General features: G+C 42.8%; 1 protein-coding gene, 2 non-coding genes and 1 pseudogene across 5 annotated transcripts in view; 2 read left to right on the plus strand and 2 right to left on the minus strand.

Annotated features, from left to right (window-relative positions):
* Window positions 1–14,830, plus strand: part of TRIM26 (tripartite motif containing 26) — a 62,519-nt gene that overhangs the window by 3,794 nt on the left and 43,895 nt on the right. The gene's annotated exons all lie outside the window — the stretch shown is intronic.
* On the minus strand, window positions 3,442–4,202 carry LOC129402490 (60S ribosomal protein L15-like; annotated as a pseudogene).
* LOC129402872 (U6 spliceosomal RNA) lies at window positions 5,520–5,624 on the plus strand. The gene has a single exon (XR_008628906.1). It is a non-coding gene; the product is annotated as a U6 spliceosomal RNA (small nuclear RNA).
* LOC129402773 (U6 spliceosomal RNA) lies at window positions 13,534–13,640 on the minus strand. Its single transcript, XR_008628817.1, has one exon. It is a non-coding gene; the product is annotated as a U6 spliceosomal RNA (small nuclear RNA).

Genomic DNA, 14,830 nt, shown 5'->3' on the forward strand with positions numbered 1-14,830 from the left:
TGTCATTTCCCATTTTGTTGAGAGTTTTTATTATGAATGGGTCCTGGATCTTGTGAAATGTTTTCACTTGATTTTATTTTATTTTATTTTATTTTTTGCTTTTTTGGGTCACACCTGGCAATGCACAGGGGTTACTCCTGGCTCTGCACTCAGGAATCAGCCTTGGCAGTGCTCAGAGGACCATATGGGATGCTGGGAATAGAACCTGGCTTGGCCGCGTGCAAGGCAAAGGCCCTACCCGCTGTACTATTGCTCCAGCTCCTGTTTTCACTTCTTAACATCATATGTTTTTATTTTTACTTTTATTGATAAGATGTATTATGTTGATTGACTTGCATATCTTAAGCCATCCTTGTATCCTTGGGATGAATCTTACTTGGTCATGACGTATGATCTTTTTGATGAATTGTCATGGAGTTTGGTGTCCAATTTCCGCAGGTGTTTGGTGTGTTGGTGGGAACCTATCTTGGCTTAAAGAAGCCCTTTGGTTCTTATATAGATGGCTTTGAGGTTATGAAGTTCCTGACTTGTTATTTCTCTATGAAATTGTGTATTGTTCAATTATGAATTAGAGTCTAGTTATGAGTTGTGAATTAGTCATATTTATATATGATTCAATATAAATATTCATATAATTATGAATTAGAGTCATATTCCTTTTTCTTTTTCTTCTTTTTGCGTCACACCCGGCAATGCACAAGGGTTATTCCTGGCTCTGCACTCAGGAATTACCCCTGGCGGTGCGGTGCTCAGGGGACCATATGGGATGCTGGGAATCAAACCCGGGTCGGCCACGTGCAAGGCAAACGCCCTACCCACTGTGCTATCGCTCCAGCCCCTAGAGTCATATTCTTCAGTTATGAATTAGAGTCTAGCTAGGTAAAGTTTTCTTGGTAAGGCTTTCATTTCATTGAGTTCTTTTCACTATAACCTACCACTGTCTTTGGCATTCCTTTGTTTATAACTTCCTTTTTTTTTTTTTTTGCTTTTTGGGTCACACCCAGTGATGCACAGGGGTTACTTCTGGCTCATGCACTCAGGAATTACTCCCAGTGGTGCTGGGGGGAGCATATGGTATGCTGGGTATCAAACCTGGGTCAGCTGTGTGCAAGGCAAACACCCTACCCGCTGTGCTATCGCTCCAGTCCCTACCTTCTTTCTTTGATCTTGTTGCTTTCAGTATTATATCTCTTTCTGTGGACTTCTTCATTCTTATTAGGATGCTTTGGAGGTTTTTTTGATTACATTTTGATTATTATTTTCTTAATTTTTCAATTTCATTTTCATAAAGTTGTTCACAATAATTGATTACATTCAATATTTCAACGCCAATCCCACCACCATTATACCTTCCCACTACCATTATTTCAAATTTTCCCACCACTATTCAAGCCTGTCCCACAGGCAGATGCTGAATAATTTATTTTGTACTGTTTTGTATTGCTTGTTATAAATAGTATGAGATGTTACGTTGCTGCTTTTCCGGCCACCTGCTCTTGGGATTCTAAAATTTTAAATGATTGGGGTCTGACAGAATCTCTGCAGCGAGCTTCTCTCTTCCAAGATTCATTTGTGAGTCTCTGAATCATGATCGTTAATGCTCTTAAATGGCACCCAGAGGCATTTTGTGGGCATGACTGGGAGGAAACCAAAAGGGTGTGGAGATGGGAGGAGGTTGTCCATCCCTGACTCCATGAAGCCTGGAGTTTTCTTTCTTTCTTTCTTTCTTTCCTTTTTTTGCATTTTCTTTATATTTTATTTATTTATTTTGCTTCCCTGACTCACACCTGCCGATGCTCAGGGGTTACTCCTGGCTCTGTACTCAGGAATTACCCCTGGCGGTGCTCAGGGGACCATATGGGATGCCAGAGATTGAAACCGGGTTGGCCTCGTGCAAGGCAAACACCCTACGTGCTGTACTATCATTCCGGCCCTGAAGCCTAGAGTTTTCAGTCCCAGGTCCCACATACCTGGGTTTTTCAGCAGATTCATTCTCATGAGTGAGGGGCTCCGATGAGCCCCTGAAGATTGGCCTACCCGCCTCTGAGGCGCCCCAGTGAAATCAGCCTGGCACGGAGTGGGGAGACATCTCTGCAGATTTATTTGTGAGTTCGTATTGTTATTTGGATTTCTTTTTTTTTTTTTTTGGGTCACACCCAGCAATGCACAGGGGTTACTCCTGGCTCTTCACTTAGGAATTACCCCTGGCGGTGCTCAGGGGACCATATGGGATGCTGGGAATCGAACCCGGGTCGGCTGCGTGCAAGGCAAACACCCTACCCGTGCTCCAGCCCCCGTTATTTGAATTTCTTGTTGTCGATTCTCTTTGGGTCTCCTGGATCTGTGTGCATGTACTTCAGCTCTGGGTACTTCTCATTTATAATGTCTTTAAACTGTTCCTTCTTTATCATGTTGCCTTCCTGACCCTCTAGGAGAGGACCCTGGTGATTCTGTTTTTTTTTTTTTTTTTTTGCTTTTTGGGTCACACCTGGCGATGCACAGGGGTTACTCCTAGCTCTGCACTCAGGAATTACCCCTGGTCGTGCTCAGGGGACTATATGGGATGCTGGGATTTGAACCCGGGTCGGCCACGTGCAAGGCAAACGCCCTACCTGCTGTGCTATCTCTCCAGCCCCGACCCTGGTGATTCTTAAAAGTGTTCCTCTTGAATTCATCCCAAAATTCTCTTTGTCAGCTGTTTGTTTATTTTGAAGTTTTATTTCCATCATCTGTTTTTGTCTGGAGGTTTTCTGCACCTTATCTTGGAACTCACTGATTTTTTTTCTCAGCAGCTGTTACTCTGTTGCGGAGGCCTTCCAGGTAGTTTTCCATTTCTTTCAGTTCTGTCTTCCAGTTCTGTTATTTTTGTTTATAGTTTCCTTATTTCTGCTCTCATATCCTCTTGTGTTTTAATGGTAGTCCATTTCGTTGTTTCTCTGAGTTCCTTGTATATCCTTATCAAGTTCTTTCTAAATTTCTTATCAGAGAGGTCTTATAGTTCATTATTAGTGGTTGATTCTTCTGGCTTCCATCTTTACTTATGAAGTGTGCTGGGATTCTGCGTTGCTTTCCATTGTGACATTTAGAGTTTGGAGTTGTTTCTTTTTCCTTTTTTTTTTTTTTTTTTTTTTTTGCTTTTTAGGTCACACTTGGCAATGCACAGGGGTTACTCCTTGCTCTGCACTCAGGAATTACCCCTGGCAGTGCTCAGAGGACCATATGGGATGCTGGGAATTGAACCCGGTTGGCTGCATGCAAGGCAAATGCCCTACCCGCTGTGCTATCGCTCCAGCCCCTGGAGTTGTTTCTTGTGAGCTTTTATTTGGCCAGTTAGGATATCTTTGTATGCTCATGGTGAATTATGGAGAGGCTGCTCTCTTTCTGGCAGGGCGGGTGTCGGGGGTGGGGTGGGTGGTGTCGGGGGCACAGGGGTTGGTGTAGCAAGATGGCATTCCTGAATACCAAGCCCTCACCTGACACCTGCTGCTGGGCTTGCCTCAGTCTATTTGTGCTACTTTTTAAATTTTGTTGAAGATATTTTTTTTGACTGTTCTAGTTGTTTGTTAGGTAAGACTTTTGCTTGTTACTAACAGTAAGTAACGTTACTGCTAACAGTAATGTTACTTACTGTTAGCAGTAACGGTGGATCTGGAGGGTACTGTGCCTTCTCCAAGCTGCTTGGCAAGAGCCGCCACCAATAATGTGGTGGAACTGTGACCCTTGCCAAGCCTTTGCTCTTGCTGCTTGCAGATGTCAGCCCTCGTATCTCTCTGTGCTTGTGGACTGCTTTAGATCTTCTAGGTATCAGGAGTCCTTTTAAGAAATGGATTGATGAGGATCACCTCAAATAATTTGTCTGTGGAATCTTAACTAACCCAGTAAGAATTCAGGACTCTCAGAGTCCCACACGGGCATCCAGCTTGTACCTGAGCCACAGACTGAAGGCTTCATGCAAACCTGAGCTGGTTAACACCGTGATTCAAAGGCTTCACAGTCTTGCCATACATCAAGTGTTTGCAACCAGCATGGTGCACGCATATCTGATAAATAAAAACCTTGGTTGGCCTTTCAGCCCACTCCGTGTGCTTTATCTGGTGGTGGGTGTAGGGGGGAGAGGTACGGGGGCGGGGTGGGGGGGTGCAATGCTGAGAGCTTGAGAGCTGGCGGTACTGCCAGCAGTGCACTTGCAGGAGAAAACGCATCACATGAGTGAGTCCAGACGGTAATTAGGAGACTGTGTAGTGCCAGGAATGGAACTGGTGTGTGCAGTGTACAAGTCAGGTAATCTTCAACCCCTGGGGGCAAGAGTGATAGCACAGCAGGTAGGGCATTTGCCTTGCACGCGGCCAACGTGGGTTCGAATCCCAGCATTCCATATGGTCCCCTGAGCACCGCCAGGAGTGATTCCTGAGTAAGAGCCCGGAGTGGTGTGTGCAGTGTACAAGTCAGGTACCTGTGCATTGCCGGGGGTGACCCAAAAAGTAAAATAATCTTCAGCCCCCACCCCCCCGATCTTTAAAAACTATTTTTTGGCAACTTTGCATTTGCTCAAATATATATTGTAGTCTCAACATCTGATAAATTCCTCTCACTGAGAACCTTAAACATTTAAATGGCTTGTCTCATGGAAGTCTTGCAGAATCTCAATTGAATGCCCATAATGTATTTTTCAATTTCAGTTAAAGAAAATTTCAGTTTCTACAATGTATTTATTAAACCAGAGTGAGACTGGTGGTTTTCTTGATTCTTTTTAGAATGTTAGAATAACTTTTTGTCATCTTTCCGCTCACATACTTTCAACTGAGCTCTCCCTACAGCTTAAAATAGGCCTCATTCAAGTAGATTGAGTCAGCAGTTTTTATTTGTTGTAAGGTGAGCTGGTCAAACGTTTCTATTGTCCTGGTTAGAGGGAATTGCTGGTGCACAGAGTAAGGGGTAAAAGAATTTACCAAATGCTATTGTTAAAGCCAATAAAAAATGTGTATTGAATATTCCCACTGCCAGAGGGAAGGATCAAGAGTGAAAAAGAGAAGTCTGCACTGGAGGTAGAGATTAAAGGCAGTACAATCTTAAAGCAGAAGAGAGGACACATTTCTTACAGGTGATGCTGATAAAGATTTGATAACAATTCAGTGTTAGAAATAGTTTTAATGATTTTGTAACACGTTTTTATGATGTGGTTTTCCACAGGAGATACTGTTCCTTATGCGTAAAGTAGAAACTTTAATAACAGGATGTGCCTGGGGTCAGCCAGCCTGCACAATTGTGCTCAAAATAATACTTTGAATCTTACAGCATCTGTGTCTAGGGTTACCTTTTTTTTTTTCTTTTCTTTTTGGGTCACACCCGGCATTGCACAAGGCTTACTCCTGGCTCATGCATTCAGGAATTACTCCTAGTGGTGCTTGGGAGACCATATGGGAGGCTGGGAATTGAACTCAGGTCGGCTGCGTGCAAAGCAAATGCCCTACCCGCTATACTGTTGCTCTGGCCCCTAGGGTTACTTTTTATACCATTCTCACACTGTGGGAGGTGAACTCTAAAATATATTATGACCCCATAGAAGATTAGCATGGCCCCTGCACAAGGATGACACGCAAATTCGTGAAGCGTTCCATGTTTTTAGAAATCCAAAACTGTGTTGGGGCCGGAGCGATAGCACAGCGGGTAGGGCGTTTGCCTTGCACACGGCCCACCCGGGTTCGATCCCCGGCATCCCATATGGTCCCCCAAGCACCGCCAGGAGTAATTCCTGAGTGCAAAGCCAGGAGTAACCCCTGAGCATCGCTGGGTGTGACCCAAAAAGCAAAAAAAAAAAAAAAAAGAAAAAAGAAAGAAATCCAAAACTGTGCAGTCACTATTGCGGCCGCTCAACCTCATATCTCTTCATTCTCAGCAATGGAAAACAAATTATCAAATGCTTCCTTTTCAGCAGGTCCGACTTTGGGGAGAGAAACTCCAAACAATAATAGTGAGTTTTTTGTTGAAATATTGAATATTACCAAGTAAAGTGAAAGTAAAGTGAAATTTATCAGCTACACAGGCAGGGTGGGGGGCTGAGAAGATTGGGCGGTTGGGGGGAGGTTTACTGTGGTTCTTGGTGGTGGAATATGTGCACTGGTGAAGGGATGGATGTTTGAGCATTGTGTAACTGGGACTTAAACCTGAAAGCTTTGTAACTTTCCACATGGTGATTCAATAAATATATATATAAAATAAATAAAATATGTTATGACCTATTCCATGTTCTCCTACACTGCTTTATCTTTGCAGTATTTTAGTGGTGGATACAACAACAACAAAAAAAAATTCCATTGTCCTGTCTCTTATTCTTCCAACAAATTAATCCTTTCCCTCCAAAAGAGCTGTACCTTTCCCAAAACCATACAAGTGGTTCTCTACTCAGTGCCAACATACATGTAGGACTTGTAATAGTATGGGAAGTATATACTCTAACAAATATTTTCAATTCTGCACTCTAGGGTTGGTGCCCTATATTTATTTCTGTCCTATTGGCTCAGGCTCTAAAATTTCAAAACTTGTTATTATAAGACCAAGTTGTTCTTGGGGTTTGGAAAAAGATGTGTATGTTGTAAGAAATGCCTGAATAAAATTTGGAGCTGCATAAATATGGCTTGTGAGTCTTTCTATAAGTTTAGTAACAATTAATTTTCTGATAATTGAAGTTTCTGCATTGGACTACATATTTAATTTTATTTTTATAAAGTTGTTCACAATAATTTATTACACTTAATATTTCAACACCAATCCCACCACCTTTACACCTTCCCAACATCAATATTAGCCTACTGCAATAGCACACCGTAAATTTATTTTGTATTGCTTGTTATGAGTAATCCGCTAAAAGTGATCAGTTTCTTTAGAAGAAAGTGTATAGTTTTGGGGCTTTTTTGTTTTTTTGGGTCACACCCTGCGATGCACAGGGGTTACTCCTGGCTCATGCACTCAGGAATTACTTCTGGCGGTGCTCAGGGGACCATATGGGATGCTGGGAATCAAACCCGGGTCGGCTGTGTGCAAGGCAAATGCCCTACCCACTGTGCCATCGCTCCAGTCCATCAAGTCCTTGTTTCAAGAGACGTTTCCAACTTGCTATTACAGGTTGTGCCTTGTGTGTTTAAATAGAGATCAGATGCCTTCTACTTTACACCCCATCCAATGTGTTGTGCTTCTCGTGGTAGAGTATGAGATGTCATGTGACCTCTCTAGGAATTCTAAAATTTTAAATAGTTTGAAACAGCTGGAGTTGTTTTTAACTGGATGGTGACTTTGAGTTCTGGAAGCGAGTCTGAGTCTGCAGCTTGTTGCTCTCTTCCGAGATTTATTTGTGAGTGTGGACTGCATTTTTTTTTTAATTCATTCTATTTGTAGCAAGGTAAATTCTTTTTCCTAATATTATTTTTTAAAAATTTTCTTGAATCACCGTAAATGGAGACATTACTGGCACCCTCTTGAGCAAGTCAAAGATCAATAGAAAGGCAAGTGATACAAGTGAATCACCATGAGAGAGAGCATTACAAAGCTGTTCATGATTGGGTTTCAGTCATACAGTGTTCCAACACCCATCCCTCAACCAGTGTAATTTCCCAGCACCAGTGTCCCCAGTTTCCCTTCCACACCCACAAACCACTCCCCATTCCCAGCCCGCCTGTATGGGAGGCACCTCTATTTCTCTCATTTTAGGCATTCTGGTTTGCAGTACAGGTGCTGAAAGTTTATCATGTACATCCCTCTACCTAGTTTTAACACTAAGTTCTTGCCCAGAGTGATCATTTCCCACTAGTGAACTACATATACTTTAGAGATGATATTCTCCTCAGAGTAAGTTTCTCATCTCTAAGAAAAAGGTGAGGGGCGGGGCTGGAGTGACAGCACAGCGGGTAGGGCGTTTGCCTTGTGGGGCTGGAGTGACCCAGGTTCGAATCCCAGCATCCCATATGGTCCTCAGGAGTAATTCCTGAGTGCATGAGCCAGGAGTAACCCTGTGTGCATCACCGGGTGTGACCCAAAAAAGCAAAAAAAAAAAGAAAAAGATGAGAGGCTGGAGCGATAGCACAGCGGGTAGGGCATTTGCCTTGCACGCGGCCGACCTAGGTTCGATTTCCATCATCCCATATGGTCCCCTGAGCACCGCCAGGAGTTAATTCCTGACTGCAGAGCCAGGAGTACCTCCTGTGCATCACCGGGTGTGACCTAAAAAAAAAAAAGCAAAACATTAGAAACAGGAGGTGTATAATCTCCGGGCAGCTAGGCTCTCCCTCTCGGGGGCCCACCCGGTTTGGTGGTCTCAGGATCAAGCTGGTTGATGATCCACTCTCCCCATGCCACTCCCAGTCTCACTAAGCTGCCCATTCTAGTCTACACTGCCCTCATACCCGTCTCCTCCTGTCTCTCCCGCTCATCTCTGCACTGCATCTCGCAGCCTGGGCGCTCTCTCCACGTGCCTCCTCCTGTATTCTTCTACATTCTTCTCTCTCTGTCCCCCTTGCTAGTCTCTCCGCGCTCCATCTTGCTGCCCTGGTCTCTCCCTCCTCTCTCTCCAACTCTCATCCTTCTCTGCCTCTCCAGCACTGGAGGCAGACACCACACCCAGGCCAGTAGCAAAATCAATGTAAGAAAGCCCTTCCTTTGCTTAGGGCAAAATACCACTTACAGGTGTTTTTCTCCTTTCCTTAGACCAATCACTTAATTAACATTTTAATTCTACTTCTTAATACTAGTTGTTTTGTATAGACAGATACATTGAGGCTTGTAGGGTGACTCCCTGGAGACATCTTGCCACTGACTCTGATCACAGTACTCAGGCTGAATTAATCATTCCTAACCCTAGCAGTGTCCGAATTTAGTTAGTACTTTTTGGATCATGACAGAATTTGTCCATGACCATGCTCTAACTTACAGTTAAGCATTAATGGCACTTTGGCCAGGCCCATTTCGATGCCAGGGTAGCACACAGTTCATAGCTTACTCAGGGTCCATCCAGTCTCTTGTCGGAACTCTGCTTTTGGGGTGCTAGGAAGTAAGGGCAACTAAGGCTTAAATTGAGAGAACAGATGTCCAGGAGGTAAATTATTCAGAGCCAATTAACTCCCAAGTTATGAAAGCATAGCATTAACTGTCTTCTTGTGTCCAGACAAAAAGGACATTGCTCTGAGTTAACTATGCAAAGGACTTAAGGAGAAGAGAAAATATTTACAAGTCAACAGAGCACAAAGAAAGAAGTTAGAAGTAAGCCCAGAGGAATGAGAGCATTGTGATAGGAGTAACCCAGTAAACCTAAACTCCCTGTGGCAAGGCAGAAAGCATGAACCAATGTTTTCTTACAAGGAAGAATCCCTATCTGCTTCTTGTCTCTTTCTGTAACTTTTCACGTTTACAATAGTCCTTTATTATTGAAGTGTAAAGATATCAGTACTGCCTTAAAATATAAAGATACTAACACTTCCTTTTCTCTCTTTTAGTTGATGGAAATGGGAACAATAAGTTTAATCTTTTATTTTTTATTTTTTGCTTTTTTTTTTGGGTCACAGATGGCGATGCACAGGGGTTACTCCTGGCTTTGCACTCAGGAATTATTCCTGGCGGTGCTCAGGGGACCATATGGGATGCTGGGAATCGAACCCGGGTCAGCTGCGTGCAAGGCAAACGCCTACCCGCTGTGCTATCACTCCAGCCCCAAGTTTAATCTTTTAAATTTATTTCAAAGACAGCTTGTACTCACCACTATTATCTTTGTCATGGGCACTGTGACCCTAAAGGGACAGGCATATCAGTCAATTGGATTACAAGAATTTTTCAGGAAGAAAGAACAAACAGAAGCTCACTCAGCCACTCCAACCCCAACACAAACACATGCCTTGTTTATGCCTGTCTCTTACCTTTAAACCACCAGAAGAATAAAAAACCTGTTAAAAGTTACTTATCTATGACATATAGAATGACAAGAAAAGGGAATGAAAGGTATCAAAGGTGGGGAATTAATCTGCACTCTACTACAGAAATGAAAATGCCAAGAAAGGAGAAATATGGAGAGGGAAAATAAGAGGTATCTGCAGGTAATACAGTGGCAGTGGTCAAGGGACTTGGGCACTTTAGTTCCGTAGAAGTGAGTTATCTGTATATATCAAAACCACTATGGGTCCAGAGTGATAGTACAGTGGGTTGGGTTCTTGCCTTGCATGTGGCTGACCCAGGTTTAATCCCCAGCATCCTGTATGGTCTCCCTAAGCCTCAAGAGTGATCTCTTGAGTTCACAGCCATGCATAAATTCTGAGCATCACTGGGTGTGGCTCCAAAACAAAAAATAAACAAAAAGCCACAACTAGAGGTAGACTGTTGTAAACCTGGAACCCAAAGTATTATTTAGATTTAGTAATAAAATCGAAAGACATCTAATAAGGAAGTGATTGGTGGGTGGGAAGGAATCTGGGGGTTTTAATGGATGGATACTGACAATGGTGGTGAAATTGGAATACTATGCCTCAAACTCATTTATTAACAACTTTGTAAATTACAGTGCCTAAATGTTTTAGAAGTTCTGATATAAATGATGAAACTTTTAATGATACATACTAAAAATGCATCATTATGCTTTTTACCTTGAGACCTCTTGTTTTCCTCAAGGCCCTCATTCTGTTTGTCCTTAAAACGCAGAAAAGACAAGATAGAAATTTCAAATCCCATTTACCTGTATAAAAACCCCTTTGTAACTGTATAAAATGTTTTCTGAATCAAAGGGCCAGGGTAGTAGATCTGAGTATTGATCCTACCTTTATTGCAATAAAATATTTTCTCTTCTTGAAAATTCTGTTAATATTAGACTTCCTGATGTTTGGCAGAGTGAGCCCAACAGCTAACTGATGGTGTAAGCCAAAGCTAATCATCATGAAGTATTTGAGCTGCTACTCAGAGGTGGAATAGTAACTGGGAGAAGAAGTGTGAGTCTAGAGTGGGCTAGGTGGACTTGTTCACGGTCAAGTATATTTTAATACAGCACCTCCTAGTATCAATTATGAAAGTTAACTGAACTCTAACATGAAGAATCTGAAGAACAATAAAGAATAAACATTGCCTGCCATCTCTTTTTTTTTTTTTTTGCTTTTTGGGTCATACCCAGCGATGCTCAGGGGTTACTCCTGGCTTTGCACTCAGAAATTACTCCTGGCAGTGCTTGGGGGACCATATGGGATGCCGGGGATCGAACCCGGGTCGGCCGCGTGCAAGGCAAACGCCCTACCCGCTGTGCTATCGCTCCGGCCCGACCTGCCATCTCTTGAGGGCTCTATTTCCATAGAAATCCATACATCAATCTTAGTTACATTTCTTGGTGTCCCTTCCCCAAAACTCTGGGTTCTCCAAAGACCTAGCCCATGTCTTGTCCCATGGGCCTGATACAAACTTATCTCTTTTGAGTGCTTGTGACAAGTGTATACATGTGTACTTCCGAAGCCTACAGGTCAATTTGATTGGTCACAGGTGGAAGAGTGACCTCTGACATTTTCACTCAAGATACTTAATGAAAGTTCTTTAATTTTCCTTAGAGGGAATTGTTAATATTCCCATAATCTTACAAGTGGAATTTCTAACTAGGAAGCAATTATCCTAAAAATCTAAAACTATCTGTTGGCAGATCATCAGAATCAGAGGGCTGAGTAAATTTGACAGTTACAAGAATTCTTTTGTATATTTCTCAAGAAATAATGTCTTTTCTTTTTTGTAAATGTCTTTGCAATGTTCAAATTAATTAGACTCAGTTCACAGCTTCTTGGTGCCTCAATTCTTTGCTTTTATTGTCTTTGATGGCCATTTTGTCACCTCTATTTGTTAGGTTTCATTTACTCAACACAGGCACACCATCTGAGAGCAAGGGAAGGGGTCAAAGTATTCGACAAGTATAAATAAAAATAAAATTTTTAAATTATTTCCTTGTTATTTCTAGGCTACTATAGTAAATAAAGTATGGGAAACTGAATGTCCTAGAAATACAAATTTCTTTTTTTTTTTTTAATTTATTTATTTTTAATTAGAGAATCACCGTGAGGGTACAGTTACAGATTTATACACTTTTGTGCTTATACTTCCCTCATACAAAGTTTGGAACCCATCCCTTCGCCAGTGCCCATTCTCCACCACCCGTAAACCCAGTGTCCCTCCCACCCTCCCCAATCCCATCTCCCCCCCACCCCACCCTGCCACTGTGGCAAGGCATTCCCTTCTGTTTTCTCTCTCTAATTAGCTGTTGTGGTTTGCAATAAAGGTGTTGAGTGGCCGCTGTGCTCAGTCTCTAGCCCTCATTCAGCCCGCAACTCCCTTCCCCCACATGGCCTTCGACTACAGTGTAGTTGGTGATCGCTTCTCTGAGTTGACCTTTCCCCGGAACGTGAGGCCAGCCTCGAAGCCATGGAGTCAACCTCCTGGTACTTATTTCTACAGTTCTTGGGTGTTAGTCTCCCACTCTGTTATTCTATATACCATAGATGAGTGCAATCTTTCTGACTCATTTCACTCAGCATGAAACTTTTCATGCCCATCCACTTGACTACAAAATTCTTGACCTCCTTTTTTCTAACAGCTGCATAGAAAATACAAATTTCTTTTTTTTCTTGCTTTTTGAATCACATCTGGCAATGCTCAAGGGTTACTCCTGGCTTTGCACTCAGGAATTACTCCTGACGGTGCTCAGGGGACTATATGGGATGCTGGGAATCGAACACGGGTCGGTCGTGTGCAAGGCAAATGCCCTACCCGCTGTGCTATCACCCCAGCCCCTATAAATACAAATTTCTTAATACTTCTGGAGGTTTGGAAGTTCATTATCATGTTGTTGGAAATGCCTAGTGAGGACCTGCTTCGTGATTCATAGATGCTGTTTTATTATGTGTTATCACATTTGAAAGAAACAGTTTTCTTGCACTATTTAATTTTATTTATTTAAGTATTTATGGAAATTCAAATTGCTTCATTTTTTTGAAACTACAAACATTTGTATGCCTGTCATCTTTTTTTTCTCAGAATTTCTTAGGCTGCTGAGGAAAAATTTATGATTCCATGCAAATTTTAGAAGTATTTTTCTATGTCCTTAAAGAATGCCATGAGAAATTTTATTTGATCATATTGTATCTATAAATTACTTTGGATAATATGGTGGTTTAAAGATTTTAATTAAAGAACCATGATTTACAAAGTTGAGTTTTAAGCATATGTTTCTTTTATTAATTTTTTTAATTGAATCACCGTGAGATATAGTTACAAGCTTTTATGTTTGAGTTGCAATTACACAGTGCATACAATGATCAAACACCCATCCCTCCACCAGTGCACAATGCCCACCACCAATGTCCACAGTATACCCCCCCTTTCTAGCCCTCCCTCTGCCTCCATGGCAGACAATTTCCCCCATACCCTCTCTCTACTTTTGGGCATTATGGCTTGCATACAGATACTGAGAGGTTATCATGTTTGGTCCTTTATCTACTTTCAGCACACATCTCCCATCTTTTTTTTTTTTTTTTTTAAAATATGGAACGCTTCACGAATTTGCGTGTCATCCTTGCGCAGGGGCCATGCTAATCTTCTCTGTATTGTTCCAATTTTAGTATATGTGCTGCCGAAGCGAGCACCACATCTCCCATCTTGAACGATTCCTCCAACCATCATTGTCTTAGTGATCCCTTCTCTATTCCAGCTGTCTTCTCCCCTAGGTCATGAGACAGGCTTCCAACTATGGGGCAATATTCCTAGCCCTGCATCTACTGTCCTTGAGTGTTTTGCCAGCACCATTTGTTGAAGAGGGTATCTATTCCATTTCATGGCTGTCTTCACCGGGGCCCCTTGGAGTGGGGGGCGGGTTCAGTTTCTCTCCTCACCCTAAGCAGAGCCCCAGCAACCGAAGACCTCCAGAACCCAGCCACAGCCATGCTCAAGGCCTCTCTCCACACATTCAGATGAGCCTCACGCATGAAGGAACCGGCAGAGGAACCCAGGTGTGCGGGACCTGGGGCTGAGATCTCCAAGCCTACTGGGATAGGGACTGGGCCTCCTCCACCCAGATCCCCCATTTTTCAGTAGCTTGGTGGCCACACCCAGAAACTGCCCCCTGCACCATGTAATCCCATCAATGGCCAAGATCCAGAGACTATAAAACAAAGCTCCCGGAAGCACGGCCTCAAATAGTTCTTCCTCTTGGAAAACCTGGCAAGCTACCCAGAGTATCCTGCCCACACGGCAGAGCCTGGCAAGTTCCCCATGGCATATTCAATATGCCAAAAACAGTAACAATGGTGGGTCTCATTCCCCTGATCCTGAAAAGCCTCCAATGTGGCACCTTTGGGAAAGACGAATAAAGAGAGGCTGCTAAAATCTCAGGTCTAGGATGAATGAGATGTTACTTCCCCCACTCCAACAAATCGATGAACTATGGGATGACAGTGATACAGTGATACAGCTCCTTTATCAAAAATTATTTGTCCCTATACATGTTTTTTTTTTTTTTTCTTTTTGGGTCACACCCGGCGATGCACAGGGGTTACTCCTGGCTCATGCACTCAGGAATTACTCCTGGCGGTGCTCAGGGGACCATATGGGATGTTGGGATTCGAGCCCAGGTCAGCCGCGTGCAAGGCAAATGCCCTACCCGCTGTGCTTTCGCTCCAGCCCCCAAGTGTTCAGAACTTTGACTGTAGACTCAGGGTAGAATTAGGAAGCATGAATAAAGACCCAGCTTCCTCCTGGAAGTCTCACGTCAGAAGTAACTTCCCATTATGAACAAATCAGTTTCCCATTACCAGAATGTTTCGGTGGAAAAGTTGTT

This window comes from Sorex araneus, chromosome 2 (genome assembly GCF_027595985.1).
Source record: "Sorex araneus isolate mSorAra2 chromosome 2, mSorAra2.pri, whole genome shotgun sequence".
NCBI lineage: Eukaryota > Metazoa > Chordata > Mammalia > Eulipotyphla > Soricidae > Sorex > Sorex araneus.